Source organism: Gossypium hirsutum, chromosome A01, assembly GCF_007990345.1.
Source record: "Gossypium hirsutum isolate 1008001.06 chromosome A01, Gossypium_hirsutum_v2.1, whole genome shotgun sequence".
In the NCBI taxonomy this organism is placed as follows: Eukaryota; Viridiplantae; Streptophyta; class Magnoliopsida; order Malvales; family Malvaceae; genus Gossypium; species Gossypium hirsutum.
This window is the reverse complement of record NC_053424.1, coordinates 116,156,282-116,175,628: the sequence shown is the minus strand read 5'-3', so window position 1 is coordinate 116,175,628 and position 19,347 is coordinate 116,156,282. Positions and strand designations below refer to the sequence as shown.

General features: G+C 33.0%; 2 pseudogenes; both read left to right on the top strand.

The window, feature by feature from the left end:
- Positions 1–215: 215 nt before the first annotated feature.
- On the top strand, positions 216–2,738 carry LOC107925689 (secoisolariciresinol dehydrogenase-like; annotated as a pseudogene).
- Positions 2,739–8,574: 5,836 nt separating this feature from the next.
- On the top strand, positions 8,575–10,000 carry LOC107925536 (secoisolariciresinol dehydrogenase-like; annotated as a pseudogene).
- Positions 10,001–19,347: the final 9,347 nt, after the last annotated feature.

Genomic DNA, 19,347 nt, shown 5'->3' with positions numbered 1-19,347 from the left:
ATTACTCCTAATTCCCACTTTCTTCCCAAGAACTCCCAAAGTACTCCCTAAAATTTGACATCCCACTGATTTCCGCCCCATTCTTCCTTCCCTTCCTCACATAACCAAACACTTATCATAGCCAGAGCCCTTCGAGATTGAGCCCGCAACGTTAAATCCCATCCCATTTCTGCAACTTCCACTCCTAACGCCATTTTTGCATCACAAAATGAATCACTAGGCCTCAAACACCCTCAATAAAAATAAAAAAGAGACAGACGTTCATATTTAAATTGAACATATGAACACTGTCCATTAAACATAAGCTATTTCTTTCTTTTCAAAGGGCATCGTATATCAACTAGAACTCTTAATCTCATAAAATTACAATTTTCTTTCCCCAACTTAGAGCCATCATACTCCATAAAAACCCCTATAAAATTCTCAAGTTGCACTGCCAAACGTTCAGAGAAAAAACCAATAGGAATATCATGGATCTGAACCCAAAAGGGTGTAAAAATTAAAGGAACTTTCAATGGATCCTCCTCACGCTGCAGCTTATATAACATCAATAAATGGTTATTAAAGGTCCATGGGGAACCCTTTAAAACTCTTTCCATGTCCATAATATGAAAAAATTGAAACAAATACCCTTTTTCCCCAAATCTCGAATTTAAACACCTCGGATAGGATGCCACAGATTTGTCATGGTACTTTTCATCACTGGAAAATGAATGATGCTAGCTGTTAGAAAGCAACCCATTAATTGAAAGAACCCCATCTCCCTATCTGTATTTGATTCCACTTGTATTTGCACTACCTCATCTTCCTCCTCATTAATCGATAATTTAGCGAAATCAAATTCCATAATCGAGATTCAATTTGATTAAATGTTGCAATTGTCCAAAGGAAATAGTAGATAACAGTAGGGCTGCACCAAGCCGACTAGTCAAAACAAAGGCAATAAACAAAAAAAACCCTAAAACCTGTCAGAGAGAACAGACAGAGACGTGCTAGAGAGAGCAGACTTTACTTTTAACTTTATCAAAAATTTTAATATAGATACAAGTTAAATAAAAATTTAAAATATATTATAAATTATATTATTAGTCTCTTTACTTTTATCTTTTAAAATTTAATTTATTTATTTTTCAAATTTCAAATTTCAAACTTAATTTATAAGTGAAAGCAAAAACAAATCAATAAGGAATATAGTAGAAATCTTTTACCGCCCATATTGACAAGTCCCAACATGTTATAAGTCAAAGCAAAAATAATGGAAAAATATTTTGTCGAGTAGACTTGAAAGTAGCAAACATGGAGCAGTTCAATTTTTGGACGCAAGATTATTGTTTATAGTAAATATCTTGTTTTTAAAATGAAAGCATACAAACAAGACCGACGCCATTTTTTATCTTTCAGAACAATCCCTCAAGCTATAAAGAGCAGAATAACAGGACGTGAAACCACAGCATCCCAAGCATTGCAATCAAAAGAAAAAGCAAAGGCGAGGGTCTATTTTCTCCACAAACTACAATGGGTCCCGAGTCTTTAGTAACCAAGAGGTAACTAAATCCTTGCATTCCATAAATTCATATTTCACTATATTGGATTTAAATATTTCAATTTGGCAAGTCGAGTTGATTTTAGATCGTTGAATGTTGATAAGGTGGATTTTTACTGTATCAACTTTTTTTCTACTTTGTTTGATACAGGCTAGATGGTAAGGTGGCACTGATAACTGGTGGTGCCAGCGGCTTAGGAGAGTGTTCAGCCAGGCTATTTCTCAAAATGGAGCCAAGGTTCTAATTGCTGATATTCAAGACGAATTGGGCCACTCCCTTTGCAAAGAGCTTGGAAATGAAAACTTCAGCTATGTCCATTGTGATGTAACATGCGAATCTGATGTCGAAAATGCCGTAAACTTAGCGGTCTCCAAGTATGGAAAACTCGATATCATGTTCAACAATGCAGGCCTTATTGGTGATGGTGAAGTCAGAGTGACGGACGCCAGCACTGACAACTTCAAGAGAGTGTTCGATATCAATGTCTTGGGTGGTTTCTTAGGAGCCAAGTATGCAGCCAAGGTCATGGTTCCGGCCAAGAAAGGTTGCATTCTCTTCTCATCGAGTATTTCTTCAAAAATCAGCATCGGTCTGCCCCATGCATACAAGGCATCGAAGCATGGCGTCGTAGGGTTGACGAAGAGCATGGTCGTGGAGTTAGGTGAGCATGGAATTAGAGTTAATTGCATTTCACCTCACGCAACTGTGACCCCATTGTTCCAAACAACACTGGGGTTGTTCGATAAGAAGAAGGGAGAGGAGATGATTGCGGCTTTAGCTGTGTTGAAAGGCACCGTATTGGAACCTGAAGATTTTGCACATGAAGCACTGTATTTGGCAAGCGATGAGGCTAAATTCATCAGTGGTGTTAACGTGCCTGTCGATGGAGGGTATAATCTCAGCAATCAGTCATGGAAGATGGGATTTGCAGCACTTTTTGGATAAACCAACAAGTCCTCTATTTTAATCTTTGAACAAAATTTTCTTCAAAAGGAAAATAAAAATTACCCAAAATTATAGTACTTGTAATAAATTGTTTTGTCGATCGGTCTGTGATGTATGCTTTCTTAATCAATATGCAATTATAGCAGCTGTTACCTGCAGTCTCTGAGGAAAACAAGACGTGCTAATTTGAATTTTCAAACTCTAGTAGCCTTAATCAAGATATGAAATCCTTCGGAAAGTTATTCTTCATTTTCATCCATCTTTATAAATTATAACACTAATAAAGAATCTTAAATGTGTCTTAATTGTTTTCTTATATTAAAAAAATAATTTAGTTTTGAATGCAGAGGATTCTATTGAAAACGAATCTTAATGATTTATCAGGGAGGATGGCGGAACAAACCAGAGATTCTGAGAGGTCTTGGGTTAACCCGACAATTGAATTAGAAAAAGAGTACATATTCACCCGCAAAAAATTGAGTTTATTTGATTGTTCAATTTTTGTCGATCTGAATCTAATATGAATATGATAAAAAACAAAATAAAGATTCATTATAACATTATAACAAATCCAAGATAGTGTTAAGAAACCTAGTTTTGAGATCCATTATCATTAGAGACCTAGTTTTGAGGACTATTCTCGATCAGTGAAGTCAATTTACTTTTGGAAACCCAATTTAGTTGCCTATTTAGAGGCTCGGTTGTGAGGTTCAATTAGGGTGAGTTTGGATAGGTGGTGGGGTGCGTTACATTTAGCTTACTTTTTGTTTCACGCTACAGCATCTATACAGTATCTAATCCACCGCCATTGCTATTTTTAGACTAACTGCAAGTAAACCACCGTCTATCTAATCTCACCCTTAGTTTTTCAAAGTTTTGAGCTCCATCCATTCTTCTTTTTCACAAAAAATCCTACTGATAGATTCACTTCATTTTTTAAGAACATTATTTTGTTTGGTTGTTTTTTTTTAAAGTAAAAAATAGTTATGAGTCTTCATCTTTGCATGTTCCGTACTAGCAAGCAACATGCACAGAGGGGTGATTGTAAACACCTAATTTTTTTTGTGCTTTTCAACATCGAATTTTTTGGACATTTATTTTATTGAAATAAGGGCTTATGTGATTTTAAGTTAAATTGACCTATTAATCTAATTCTAGTGTCACAGGCCGCAGTTCAAAACTCATTAACATTGCACAAAATGCATCCCATTGAGGTCTATCAGTTAGATGGGGATCATTTGATCCACGAGAACTGGCCTGATTCAAAGAACTGATGAAAAAGCCTATCTGTTTGAAGCTCGGGTGGCCCAATGATGCAGATATGAGAAATTAGGCTACCTTGGTAAATAAGGAAACTAATATTAAAAGATTGAGTAGTATAATATTTAATAAGATTTGATTATGTAATTGTAACGCCCCAAAATTTTAATTTTTGATTTCGTGTATGTGTGACACACAAGTGTGTATCTGCTTCAGTGGTTAAGTGTTCTGGGTGTGTGTGAGAGGTCCCAAGTTCAAGCCTTACTTGGGCAAATTTTGGTATTTTTATAAATAAAGCCTTAACCTTGTGCAAAGGGCTTAAGTTTAATTGTTGGTAAGTTTATATCAGAATGGGTCTGTTGGTTTGGTGGTTAAGTGGAGTGTTGGAGTGTTGGAGGTCTTGTGTTTAATTCTTTGTGATGGCATGGATACAGTATTTTTGCTCCAATTTTAGCTAAGAGTTGTGTTGGGGCAAAATTCTAAGCAGTTGTGTTTTGGTGGGTTAATAGGGAGTGATTTTAGGAGATAATTGGGGTAGAAGATAATCTGATTATCTTTTTGTTGCAAAAAAAAATAATGATAGAGTTTCGGTTTTCTCTCCAATTCCCCAAACTTTTTCTGACGTTTTCTTCTTCTTCTTTTTTTTCTCTCCTCTGTCGATTCTTTCCTCTAGTTGCTGCCGAAGTTTCCATTATTTTTTCCTCTTCAGTTTCTTTTTTGTTCCCAATTGATTCTGTTGTTCATCGTTGGTTACGCGTGTTCGGTAAGTAACAGTTTTGTCTATTGTTAATCGTTATTGGTTAATCTCTAAAAGGGGGATTCATTTTTGGTGTTTAGGAGTTAATCAAGGGGCTGGTGGTTTTGAATCGATGCTGTGATTGTGCGAAGTCTTTATTACTCAAGTGAGGTAAGGGTTTTGTTAGGTTTTTAGTTGAGTTCCTTCCAAAATTGGTTGATTAAAAACAAATTAAGTGATTAATCTAGAGATATGTTGGTCGATTTTTAGGTTCTGAAGGCTTAGGAGTGCTTATGCATCAGAAACGATACCAGGTGTGTACCCGAAACGTAGAAAACTGGATTCGACAAAAAGCCAAAATTGCTTGTTGTCGAGAAATAAGAGAAATAAGAGAAAATGATGTGAAGAAAATTGTAGAGAAAGGAAATAAGGGCGTTATAAACTTGGAAATTAACATTTTGCACTAAAATAGTTTTGGACAGCAGCAGTAGTCTAACTTTGAAAAATCATCAAAAACAGTGGAAATTGAGTGAGGTTGAATAAAATATGAAATTAAATTTTATTGAGTCTAGTTTTTTATGGAAGAAGCAGTGTAAGCAATGAAATTGTAAATTATGAGATATAATAAATTTTGTGGAAAAAGGTCAGAATGATTTCGAGTTCCCCTGTTCTGACTTTGGAAAATCATAAAAAATTGTAAAAAAAAAGTTAGGGGCTTAAATTTATATGTTTAAATCCTTAATGAGCCTATTTTTAAGAGAAACAAATGGAAACATCATCCAAATTCTGCACTAAGAGATAAATGATTTTTAGTAAGGAAAGGTTGAAGCTGTCAAACAGTAGAATAGGGATAAATTTGAAGATTTTACTGTATTTATTTGATAAACTAGTAATTCTGAAAATTTTGTGGAGAAAGGTATTTGAGTCTAGTTTCAAAAACATCAAGCGGATCTTAATTTGGAATTCTGTAGCTTAAGATATAAATAATTAAGTGACAATGACTCAAATAGACAGCTTTGAATAAACATATAAGTAAATAGTGAAAACATATATGAATATTTAGCTAGCATGGGTTACCTTAAAAATGGATCACATGGCCAAGGCCAATTTGGGTTGAGTAGGCCACACGAGAGTGTGGGGCCAGACGGGTAGATCACATAGGCGTGTGAGCCCATTTTTACCGAAATGTTTCTAAGGTTGCATGAGTCACCCAAGTCAACTGTGAACCTACTGTAAGGTCGGTAAGCGCTACTTAGACCCCTGAATGTGTGAAATTGACTGAATGATATCTGTACTGAGCATGTTAATATCTGAATTGAATATATGTACTGAAATTGCATAATAGCATATCATTCATTGTATGTTGCATTGCATTGGGTTAGGGGTTGTTATTCGAAGGAAGTGTATTGAAAGGCTTTAAGCCTAATTTACTAGCAGCTCAGCTGCAAACTACTGTTTTGTGCCGCATTCGGTACTACTTGGAGTGTAGGGATGGGTGGGTTGATTATATCCCCATATGGAGTGTAGGGTTGGACGGAGATAGTGTGTAGAGGCTGGTTGGGTAGGATTTTGCTACTGCATAACTGTTACTGCTACTGATACTGTGATAGGTTAAGGCCCTACTGCATGTTTTACACTGTACTGAGATGGGCTAAGGCCCAAACTGTCATTGATACTAAAAAGGGCTTAGGCCCAAAATTGTTCAACTGTGCACTGTGAATACTGCTTGTTTGTTTGTTTCTGTGGGATTACACACCGAGTTTACATAAACTCACCCTTTTTGTTTAATGTGCACAGGTAATCCCTAGACTTAGACAGATCGGTGCTACGAAGGACTCAGTAGTGACCACAGTAATTTTTAGACTTCATGGTTTTCAATTTACGATTTATAATTTGATTATTTGGGTTGTAATTTAAGGACCCTCTGGGACTTTGGTTTTAAATTTGGGTTTTTATTTATTTATTTTACTTTATGGATTTATACCTGCTGGTCGTAGGAAATTAGGTTTTCAAAAAGTTAAAGTATTTTCTAAACGCATGATCACTTAGACTGTTTTATTAAAGCTTCCACAACGAGGGATGTTTCAAAACAATTGTTTTAAATGAATAAAGATGACTTCCTAAGTTCTAAAAAAGGTTTACTAAAGATAATAACATGGAATATTTTCATCGTAACAACGAGGTTTCAAAAACACTATCGTGTGACATTGCCAGATACGGCCATAATATCTAGGCCGAGTTTGGGGTGTTACAGTAATCTTGTAAATCCCTTAATTGTAGGGATATGCTTCATCTCGTCTGTCGATGTAAATTTAGCTAGACCATTGGATTTGGGGGAGCTCAACTATAAATAGGTAGTCCCCCCCAGTTGTAAATCATCCATTGTGTCCTAAATTCTTAGAGTAATAGAATTTTCTGATAGCATTTCCTCAAACACCTCTCATGCATTGTTCTTCTGTAGTTCTTCTGTTCTTTTGAACATCCTTTTGGCTTGAGTTGCTTCCATTATATAAATTGGTGCCTTGGAAGAATTCTGCGAGAATCCTCACTTTATGGGAGTTAGACTGACTTAGGCACATTTGAAACGATAGAATCGTCTAAGGCTACACGAATTGTGAGATTGAAAGTCTAGTCTCATGGCACTAGAACTAAGTTAAATTTTAATTTGATTTTAGAATTAAGGATTAAAAATTTGGTTTCAAGTCAGGGGCTAAATTGAATATCATCAAAATTTTTGGAGAATAAAACAAAAATATTAAAATTTGAAATATGGGGCCATATTGGACCTCATTTCAAATTTCCATGCCCCCGTCGCCTCTTTCCATCATATCTTCTTTTGATTTTGAAAATCGGAATATGATAGCTATTCATTAGCAATTTTTCCCCTGAAGATTTTGGTTTTGGAAAATTGTTCTTACTCTTTTTACCTCTACCATTTTTCTTTGCTCCTCAATTTCAAAAACTGATCTAACTTTTGGAAATTTTAACACTTTAGCCCTTTGATCCCCCTTCTCACAATAACTAAAAGTCTCGTATGAAAAAAATATGATTAGAATCAAAAGTATGAATTACCACATCCACCTTATCAGTTGTGAAAGAATTACTAGCAATATCCTATGTAACCATTGCGAAGAGCTAAAGAGGCGTAGAGCATTTTTGCCAGCATGTAAGTTGTAACTCATCTTCGTTGGAGTTCATCACACCAAGCGGGCCTGAGAACAAACCCTTTACAACACCCTTATCATCCCTCTGTACTCTACTACATCCCGCAGGCCCTGGTTTACCTCGTTCTGATCCATGGCATGCATGCTACATGCATACGTTTTCAATAATTTTTATAAGAATATAATGATTTCTATAATAATTTTATAATTTTAACCTAGCAAGGCACATCAACATTCATTATACATGCTACATGTCATAAGCATTAATTCATTGTCGATAAAGGCTTAATTTGATGAAAAAATTTGATAAAAAATTACTTGATTTTTGATGAGGTTTATTTTTTTTACTTCTAAACTTTTTATAATTATTTTTAATTTAATTTTTTTACAATATAAAAAAAATCAAAATAAACCATGAAATAAAAAAACATAAACTTGACAATATATAACCAAGTCCCTACTCCTATGCGGCGCCGATTGATTAATGGCTCTTTGAGTTACGTTGAAATGCAGTTCAATTATTGGTATTGTGCTTACGTACTTTCAATCAATATCATTTAATTTATGAAACCTAACCGAGTCAAAATACTTGGCTAATGATAAAATATATGCTTCATATGTATGGATATGGTAAAAAACATTTGTATTTAAAAAAATGTAATTAGGTAATTGGAGAGTCCCGACATATTCCGAGTCAAGGGTGATTAATTAGAAAAGTCATAATCGAGACTTCAACTTTCTTTTTGGATCATTGACTTCAAAGTTATAAAATATAGTATTTTTATAATGAAGGCGTACAAACTAGGAGGATGCCATTGTTGATTTTTTGGAACATTGTTACCCTCCCCGAAGCTATAAAAGACCAGAATAACATCCAATTGAAACACACCGTCCCAAGCATTCCAATCAAAAGCGAGAGTTTATTTTCTTGTCACCTACTATGAGTTCCGAATCTTCAGTAATCAAGAGGTAATTTCTATTCAGGGGTTGGGTTGGTTTCTAATTGTGTTAATACTGGGCGAGTTATTTAGAGTTTTTAGATTTTCGGATCATCTCAGATTTAAATCATTTTAGGTTGCATGTTCGCTTTGAGTAATGTAAATTTAGGTCATTATTTATTTGAATTATTTTCATGTTTAAGTTAAACGGCTTTACGTTATTGATTTTTTTATGAATGGTTTTGATTTGGTTTGGTTTAGAATCAGATTAATTACATCAGATTAATTAAGTTATTTTTAATTAGGATCAAAATTAACATGGTACCAATGTGTTTTCTAAGTGAAAAAAAGTTGAATCCAAAGCTTAGTTAAGCTGGTTGATGTAATTAGTCTCTTAAGAGATTTTATCGAATAGGTTCGGGTCCGAATTTTAGTATCTAAACCTATTTCTTTGTCTGATATAGACTAGACGGTAAGGTGGCACTGATTACTGGTGGTGCCAGTGGCTTAGGAAAGTGCACAGCCACACTATTTGTCAAACATGGAGCCAAGGTTCTCATTGCTGATATTCAAGACGAATTGGGCGACTCTGTTTGCCAAGAGCTTGGAACTGAAAACATCAGCTATGTCCCGCGATATAACATGCGAATCCGATGTTGAAAATGCCGTAAACTTGGCTGTCTCCAAGTACGGAAAGCTCGATATCATGTTCAACAATGCCGGCACTCTTGGTGACAACGAAGCAAGAGTGACACACGCCAGCACGGAGGACTTCAAGAGTGTGTTTGATATCAATGTGTTGGGTGGTTTCTTGGGTGCCAAGTATGCTGCCAGGGTCATGGTTCCGGCCAAGAAAGGTTGCATACTATTCACTTCAAGTCTTGCTTCAAAAATCAGCTTCGGTAGCCCCCATGCATACAAGGCATCGAAGCATGCCGTTGCAGGGTTGACGAAGAGCTTGGCCGTGGAGTTAGGTGAGCATGGAATTAGAGTCAACTGTATTTCACCTCATGCAATTTCGACTCCGATGTTCCAAAAATCAATTGGGATACCCGATAAGAAGAAGGGAGAGGAGATGATTGCGGCTTCAGCAGTGTTGAAAGGCACTGTATTGGAGCCTGAAGATTTTGCACATGCAGCACTGTATTTGGCAAGTGATGAGGCTAAATTTATCAGTGGTGTCAACTTACCACTCGATGGAGGGTATAGTCTCAGCAATCAATCATGGAAGATGGGATTTGCAGCACTTTTTGAATAAACCATCAAGTCCACTGTTTTACTCTTTGAACAATATTTTATTAAATAAGGAAAATAAAGCTTAATCCAAAGCTACATTACTTGTAATAAATTGTTTTGTCGATCAGTCTCCTGTAAAGCTTTTGACATGTATTGAAATAAATGTTTTCTTAAATAATTTTTAAATAAAACAAAAACTCTAAATAACTTCAAAGTAAATTTAAATATTTGCTTATAACACCTCACATTCGACCTGATTGTTAAATCCGAATATGTGATGTCACAATACGTTACCTAAGCAACTCAAACTAGTTCAATACAATTTCATAAGTTTAACATATAAAGATTATTCATAATAACATATCAACCGTCGTCTATAACCATATACCTGCATTATAGATGGTAATTATATTTAAGAATTAATGTTTGACAGTGTGTTTCGAGACAATAAAATCATGTCCCGAGACCAAACTCCACTGATTTCTATTTTTTCTTCAAAGTTGATATGTTTGTTGATAATGTGATACATGTGTCGAGACTAAACCTTACATGTCTTGAGATTGATCAAGAGACATGATTTCCCTATTTTTTTAATCTAACTTTGATGCTTAGATGTTTCGAGAGGAGAGGTTCTTATCTCAAGACTTAGATAAGATAAAACTATTTTTGATTCGAAGTTCATTAGACTCGAGACAAACTTGTCTCAAGATATGACATGATATTTTTCAAGACATACTAACATGTCTCAAGACCCAAGTTGAAAAAAAGTATAAAATAATCATTTTTGCTCTAGCTGCCTTGAGACCTAATCTTCATGTGTCGAGATTAAATGTTCCATTTACTACATTTAGTGTCAATCCATGAGTGTCAAATGCAAATTTAACCTATGCTGACATAGTATCAGACTAACATACGCCATTTTAACATGTAAAAACACATCTAAACTATTGCCAAGCATGGCATCCAATAGTTGTGCAAGTAGAAGAATAATAAAGGAAGCTAAATTAACCATGCAATTGATTATCATAATTATACCACTAAGTTCAACTTTAAGGAACCTTAAAATCCGTCAATTACCAAAGCATGTGAGAAGGCCCCAAAATGAGATTAAACCCTATGACCGGTACATGCCATTAACTATTTACGTTAAAAAAAAAACAAATTGGTGAGTTGAGTTGTAGAACCCTAAATGTTTCACAAGTCCTTTACTTCTATCAAAATTTAACTTGAACCTATTAGACATGCGCACAAAATAAATAAATCTATACGCGGAATATTGTATATTTAGTGGTACCAATATACTTCAATTATTTTTTCTCATTAATGCCTTTACCACTTGTAAAAGTAAATAAGATTAATACACCCAAGACCAACGTTTCCTGCCTACTGTGACCATTCATCAACCCTAACAAACCGTACAGTCCTAGGATCAAGTTTTCAAACATCACAGCAGCAATAACCACTAAAAATACTGCAAGACGTACCCCAAAACCACAAACCATACACATGAAATCTAACATTACAAACAAACTCACCACCAAGCCTTAAACATACAAGTTCTAGTCATCCCTGCAATTGCTAGTGAATCTGCCATTTCATTTCCATTCGCCTCAGCAACTGAAAAAGATAACTCCCCTACTTTGCTCCACCTCATTTCCAGATCAGCAAATATAACTTGATGCGACTAATGTCTCCTTGATTTCTCCATAATCCAACTAAAGCCTCCCTTGAATTACCTAATTCAATAATCAAATAAGCAGATCCCTTCCAGCCGATTTCAATAAAAATATCTAGAGCAGTGATAATGGCTCCCAATACAGCTGACTCAGAATCTCCTGCATCAATTGGACCTGAAAATAAGGCTCTAACAATTCCTTCCTCATTTCTCATCACTCCTCCACCACCCTGAGTACCCTCAAAAGCAATACCACTAACGTTAAATTTAAGCCAACCATGAGGTGGAAAACACCAACCCCTAGGATCAGACTTAGAAACACAACACTTATTCGGACAAAACCACCATAATCTCTCATTAAACCTACACTCATCAAAAGCAGCCCTGCCCCATAAAAAAGCCCTCATCTTTACATGGAAGACCAGGGTATCCAATATACTTCAAATTTAATACACAGTTAAATTAAATTCATAATAAATGTAAAAAAGTATAGCATTAGTGATATTACTTTGGCCTTTTTCTTTTTCATCGTAGAATCAACAATTACAATACCAAGCTAAATAGAGTTATATCATCATCATATGAATTCATACCAACCTACCAAAGGTTCATGCAACCTTAAGGTATTATTGGCCAACATTAATTTTTCATTTCTTCCATATGCGCATAACGTATATTAATCATTCATATATTTCTCAATTTTCTCATTCTCTATGATTCATCACTCAATGGTAATGTCAATAATTTAAAATATCATGTGACAATATATTCAATACTTAACATATCAATTCACTATCACCTTTCATTAATTACACATTTTGACCTCTATTAACTAACAATAAACAATAGGATGGATACTTAGATCTATATAGTAAAGAAGTCCACAATCATTTGAGAATTGAGACTACTCAATCTGAATATTAATATATGTCCACGATACTCTGAAAATTGGGACTGTCGACAATTCTTTGAGAATTGAACTGTTCATGATCCTCTGAGAATTGGGGCTAATACATCACTGATATTAGTGACCCTATGACACGCTAATTCTATCCGAACTACGTCTAACATTGTTTAATACATATTATCATAGTTAAATATCAAGATCTCAATATTTCATGAATCAAGCATTTATACCTATAAATCACCAAAATCAATCATCTATAACATGATTTGAACATTCACAATTTCAAATTAATCATTTCAAAGCTTTTAAGGAAAGATACAGTTACCTTGGTGTTTATTTCATGTTGGATTATATCAAATAGCTAATCAACGTAACGAATAATTGAAAATGAATTATAGTGGCACAAACTGCAGTTTCTACTCGACGTTTGCTTTTTTCCTTTCCTTTCACTTTTGACGTTTCAACTTCATCTTTAATTACGTTCAATAATACGTTACAAACATGCCGTTAATTTCATAATTCAAACTCACAGCTAATGAAATCATACATGCATGAATGCATTTAATTTAATTTAATTTGGTCCTTTAAGACCCTAAAATCCAGAACATGCGTATCTCATGATTTGCTCAATCGAATTTAATATCAACTACGTAAATATAGTATAGGGTCCTCATTCCATCATTTTTCATTATTAATTTACAAAATTATTATCCCTTACAATTAGGTCCCTAACAACAGATCATTCAAATTTTATTTACCTCTTGTCATGACTCCAACTAACTTAAAACATGCATGATTTAATTCTCTTAATATCTAAGTTCTTTAAGATTTTCAATAATAGAATTTTAATCAAAATTTCATCAAATACAAAATCTAAAGTATGGGCTACTATTATCTAACATTCCTTAACAAATATCCAACAAAAATCAAGAAAAGAAACAAACTAATCTCTTGGTGAAAGCTACGGTAAAAGGGAGAAGAACAAAGCCATTTTTTTTCTTCATAGCTTGGACGGTGAGAAGATAATAATGAAAAAAAAATAAAACTCAATGCTCATAGTTTTCTCTCTCCACTAACATGTTTTTAAGCATAATTATCAATTGTCATCATTCAACATAACATTAGTTAGTGGCATTTAATGGATAGGATAATTCAGAAGCACTAAATTTATATTATAAATGGTTTAATTATTCATTTAATCCTTGGTTCACTACTACTTAAGTCCCTCAATTACTATTTACTAATTTCATAACTCCTACAATTTAATCCCTGTATTATTTTATAACAACTTGAGCACTTTAATTCCTAGCTAAATTCACTCCTTTAACCCGTATTTCATTCGTAACTTTCTCGTTTCAACTTTTCGAGTGGCTCGATTTAACAATTCAAACTTAACATTATTTTTTCTTACACCAACTAAATTGGGGTGTTACATTTTCATTCAAAATATACTATATGAAAATTTGAAGACATAAATTATTACCTTTTTTATTTTAAATTTAAGAAGAGTACGAAAATCTTTGACAAATTGACATCTTTAGATTTCCTGTTAGTAGTTTCTTTTTATCATATTACTACAATGATCTTTGAAACATATTTTATTTTTTCCCATTATTATTTTTAATATTTTACACTTTGAATTAACTTTAAATTTTCTCTGATTATTATTTTATATTTTGATTTTGACTTTAAAATTTCCCTTATAAATAATGTGTTCAGCATGCGACATCGAGACTAGTATTAATATAAGCTTACAAGGTCAAAAAAGCACTCACCCGAAATTCAGTCAAGTCCTTAGCACAAATTTGCACCCAATTGTTTTTTTAGTGATGAAAATAAAATCAATTGAGTTATCGTTGAATAATTAGATCTTTAATTATTACTAACGTGAAAAATGAAAAATGTAAAAAAAAATGTCAACGTTGAAGCCTTTTTGGTTACATATAATATGAAGTAACTACAAATTAATTTATTAAATATTTTTTTTCATTTTTCGGTATCATTGTCAAAGGTTAAGATCTTAGATTCTTGAGTTTCTAGATTTGAAATTTATCACGTACAATTATTATATATAAGTATCTAGTCCTACCATATGATGTTTCAATGTATAGATTTTAACTCGTTGAATTGATTTTAATATGAATTATTTCAATTCTTTATCTATTGTATTTGAATTAGTTTAATTCTAATTTGTCATTACTTGAAAATATATTTATGAATATTAAAATTGTAGTTGTTATAAAATAAAGAGAAATAGAGAGAATAAAGAATAAAGAAAATATGAAAGTAATAAAAGATGTACTTTATTGATCAAAATGGATTATTACAATGCTTCATTAGGATCTTTATTTATAGGCATAAGAAGTATAAAAAGTAGATATTTAATTCTAATAACTATTAGAATTTAAAGTACATTAAAACTTTATCTTAATCATGATAGACATCCACTTAATAAGATATTCACGATACTCTCCCTTGGATGTCCATTGGTAGATAATATGCCTCGATTAAAAACCTTATTAGGATTTAAAGTAAATTAAACCTTATTAGGAAAAATCATGTGGGATAAAAACCTAATGAAGGAAAAATAGTACACAATCTATAATACGCATAATATGCTGCCTCATTAAAAACCTTACCAGAAAAACCTAGTGGGACAAAACTTCGATTAAGGGAAAAATAGTGCAATGCGTATTTACTCCCCCTCATGAAAACGTCACATATTTTCTTATATTCTACGTATTCAATCTTGAATCTTAGTTTTTCAAATGACTATTTGAATATATTTGCTAAGCATTTATATTACCATTCTTTTAAAAGTCATGAGTGAGGAAAATTTGGGAAAATATATTTTGATTTCTTCAGGAGATTCAACAATAATCATAGCAAATTTTAATCATGATTCTTTTATAAAAACACAAATAGGTATTTTGGATCATTTTATAATCCTCTTTCAACTACTATTCACTAAGTTAAATTTACCATATGTTCAAATAATTTTTGTTCATATAAATGATCAATTTCTCGAGAATTCCAATATGGTTCTAGCATCCTCAGTCCTTCAAGGATTTTAATATAAACTATACTATATAATGACTCATAAAAGGTTGTAACAATAACCATTAGACGCAAGTTAAATCTTTTATGAATTATCAATTTAATAATATATCTAAAGGTTATTTCATCCACCACAAAAGAATATTATATCTTTTCATAATCAATGCCAGGATTTAGCGAAAAACTTCATATTTTTATTCAGCTTTTACAAAACTACTTCAATTGCACCCTCACTGGTTTTATACATTTAGATATTTGGACTATTGGTCCAAAAACCCCACGAATTTAATTGTACTTGAGTTGTGTCTTTCTATTTTGATCAATTTATTCCATATCTATATTTCTCAATAGATTTATTCAAGATCCTCATTTTATTTCATTATTTCAATAATAATATTACATGCAAAGTCATTGTCGACCACTTTTATTATTCGGTTCCACATTTTCTTGAAATAACATAACTTATCAAGATCTCTTATTTTATTTTTTTTTAAATTCAGTTTCAAGTACATAAATCTCTTCTGAAGTTTTACTTATTAGTTATGTCTTCGGTCTCTTCTAGAGTACCCGCCTCCACTATATGACCATCTAGAAGAATTTTCATCTTTGAATTGATCAATCTATTATTTATTCTAATTGATTGACCTACGGGGACTTTGATTCAAATTAAAATATTAGATGGTATATAACATTTGGTTATTCTTGTAAATAGGCCAATTTTCCCGGGCCCGAAGAAATAAATAAAAACAAAAAAAATATAAAAATCCAAATATCAACAGTCCATCAGTCCAAAAATTACTACTATGGCCCATAGCCTATTTACAAAAAAACCAATCCCATGACCCAAGGACTGACCCAATACCCGAAATGAGCCCAAATGGCCCAAATGCTAAACAAATTTCACCAAACCCTAGCCCTAGCAGCAGATACGCCGCAACCATTCAGCCTCCACTGCCTCGGTACGCTCCAGCATTTCAGCAGTCACGCGCGCTCCCGTACGTCAGCTCCATACCCTTTAGCAGCCTCTCACACGCGCCTCCATACGCCATCCCTGCCCCGTACCAGAGCGCCACGCACCCTGTACCTGCAAAAAAGGGACAAACAAACAGCAAAACAAACAAAAATAGCGAAGAATATTGTATTTTCGATTTATTTTTTCTTTCTTTTCGGCTATAAAAGCCAAGCTTTTAATCTTTGTAAAGGTGACGCATACAGAAGCAATAGAAAGCAAAAAAACAGAGCAAGGTGATTTTCTGCTTTAAATCTCTGGGGTTTATTACGTTTTTTCTCTCTCGATCTGCTCCCTTTGATTTTCTTTTTCATTCTTTGCATCTAAATAAAAGAAAAAGGAAAAATAAAAACTTTACCTCGCGAATCCGCCTTCGATCCTCTCTTGCTTCGTCGAAATCGAAGTTAAAAGAGGGGTTTGTGAGGCCAAAGAGTGACGAATCGAAGCCCAAAGCATGAGGCGCCGTTCTTGATGGCGATTTGATGCTTGAAAGAGGGATTTAGGGTTCAACTAGAGGGGGAAAGGGAAGGCTAGGGTTTGCTGAAGAAGGGGAAATGAGGCTAGGGTAGTTCGGCTGGTGGAGAATTGGTTTTTACCCATTTTAACGAATCCAAAACGGCGCCGTTCTGAGCTTTACCAAAACGATGCCGTGTCGTCCATGCCCGACCTGATCCAGTCCTCCCCCCTGGGATCTGCGCGGTTTTGCGGTGAGGGGATATTTCCAATATAGATCATTCCCTTTTCGCGTGGCATTCGAATCGGCCTATATCCACATTTCTTTCTTTCTTTTAAATTGCCTTGTAATTTCACGTGCATTTGCACTTTAGTCCAAACTTCAGCGTTGCGTTTTGGGGGTCTGGGTTATTTCCAGACTTGGTCCCTGCGCATTCGCATGTGTTGCTCGCTGATCCCCTTTATTATTTTGTCAGTTGATTTTGTTCATAATTTGTCTCTTTTATCTTTAATTCTATTTTAATTAAGTCTCTTTTATTTTTATTTTTATTTTTCATTTTATGATTCATTTTTGTTTTAAAGGCACATTCGACATTTTTATCTTTGTTTTACGTTTTATATTTTAGGTTATTTTAATGTTTTTATTTTGTTTCTCTTTTCTTAAATCACTATTGTATTGTTTGACTTTTTATGCCATATTATTACAACATATTGCATAATGCTTCTTAAATATCTTTGTATATATTACTATTATTATATATATTCATTACATTTTATGCACATTATTAACCTTATGTCATTTTATACACATAATTCCTTTTAAATTTATTATTGTATCGTATAATCCTATGTAATATTTTTTAAGCTATTATCATTATATGTATATACATTTGTGTACACCATATTTAATCTATACATTATTAAACCCGCGTATTTTACACATATAGTTTTCTTTATATATAGTTATGCTCTTAAATCTATCATATAACTTACAATAAAATCAATTTAATCTTGTATGTATTACATGTTTTTACAAGTAATTACTTTTAAAGTTATATATATATGATGTGTAAATTCATTATGTTTCTAAGATTATGTTTTATTATACATTTTTTGTAATCTTTTCATATTTGTTACATATTTTAAAAAAATTTATGAAAATTGTCATTTTTTAAGCTAATATTCTTCAATATTTTGTATGTTATTTGATTAAAAATATTTATTCCATAACACATATTTTAATAATTATGTATATACGAAACTATTTTAGAAACCTCATTTTTGTAATTATGAAATTATTATTCTTGAATATTCCTTTATATTATATCGCTTTTGTGTTTTATATAGCCCATTATTTAAATGTTTTAATATAAGGGCATGTGTATATTTTTTAGACTAACTTAAAATTTATATATATTATTATTAATCTCATTCTTTTTACAAATTTATATGTACATATTTTTTATAAATCTATTTTGGGTATTATGTATTGTCATGCATTTTTATTATTCTTTTATATCATGTATTTTTTAATTATCATGTTCTTTGTAAACCTTCAAATGAATTTGTGTTTACAACATTTACATTTACATGCAATTGGATTCAAACTTTGATTCTATAATTTTTCTTTCAATAATTATATATATTCTTAGTTTCTACGCAAATTTACCAACTTATATATTACGTATTTTAAAAATATTCACTCTACAATATATATTTTAATGATTGCGTGTGTTTGTTAAGCTTGTCTTTACAAATGTTTTTTTATTTATCAATTCATCAATCCATATAGTATGTGTCATGCAGTTATCATTGTTTTAAAATAGTTTTACACCATATTGCTTATTCGATTTGCATTTTGTTTTATGCATCTAATAGTAGTCATTTTTATTATACTATGTATATTTTCATTGCATATTATTTATTCATTGTTTCATATTGTCATGTTAATTATTCTCCATGCATGATCGAAATTGAGTTATATTTCCAAGCTAGTTATGCTTAGTCATTTAAGTTCTCGTTAGTTGGTTAAATAAATTGTATTGCCTCCACTCTTCCATTGTCGTGTTTTATGCATACACGTATTACCTCCACTCAGATTGGGTAGCCAACATCGTCCCTGTCCCTAAGAAAGATGGAAAAGTACGAATGTGTATGGACTACAGAGATCTGAACAAAGCCAGCCCGAAGGACAATTTCCCACTGCCTCATATTGACACCTTAGTGGACAACACGGCAGGACACTCACTGTTTTCATTCATGGAAATTTCTCCGGATATAACCAGATCAAGATGCATCTTGGAGACATGGAGAAGACCACATTTGTAATCATGTGGGGCACGTTCTGCTACAAGGTGATACCGTTTGGACTGGAGAATGCAGGGGCAACATATCAAAGAGCCATGGTAACCCTGTTCCACGAC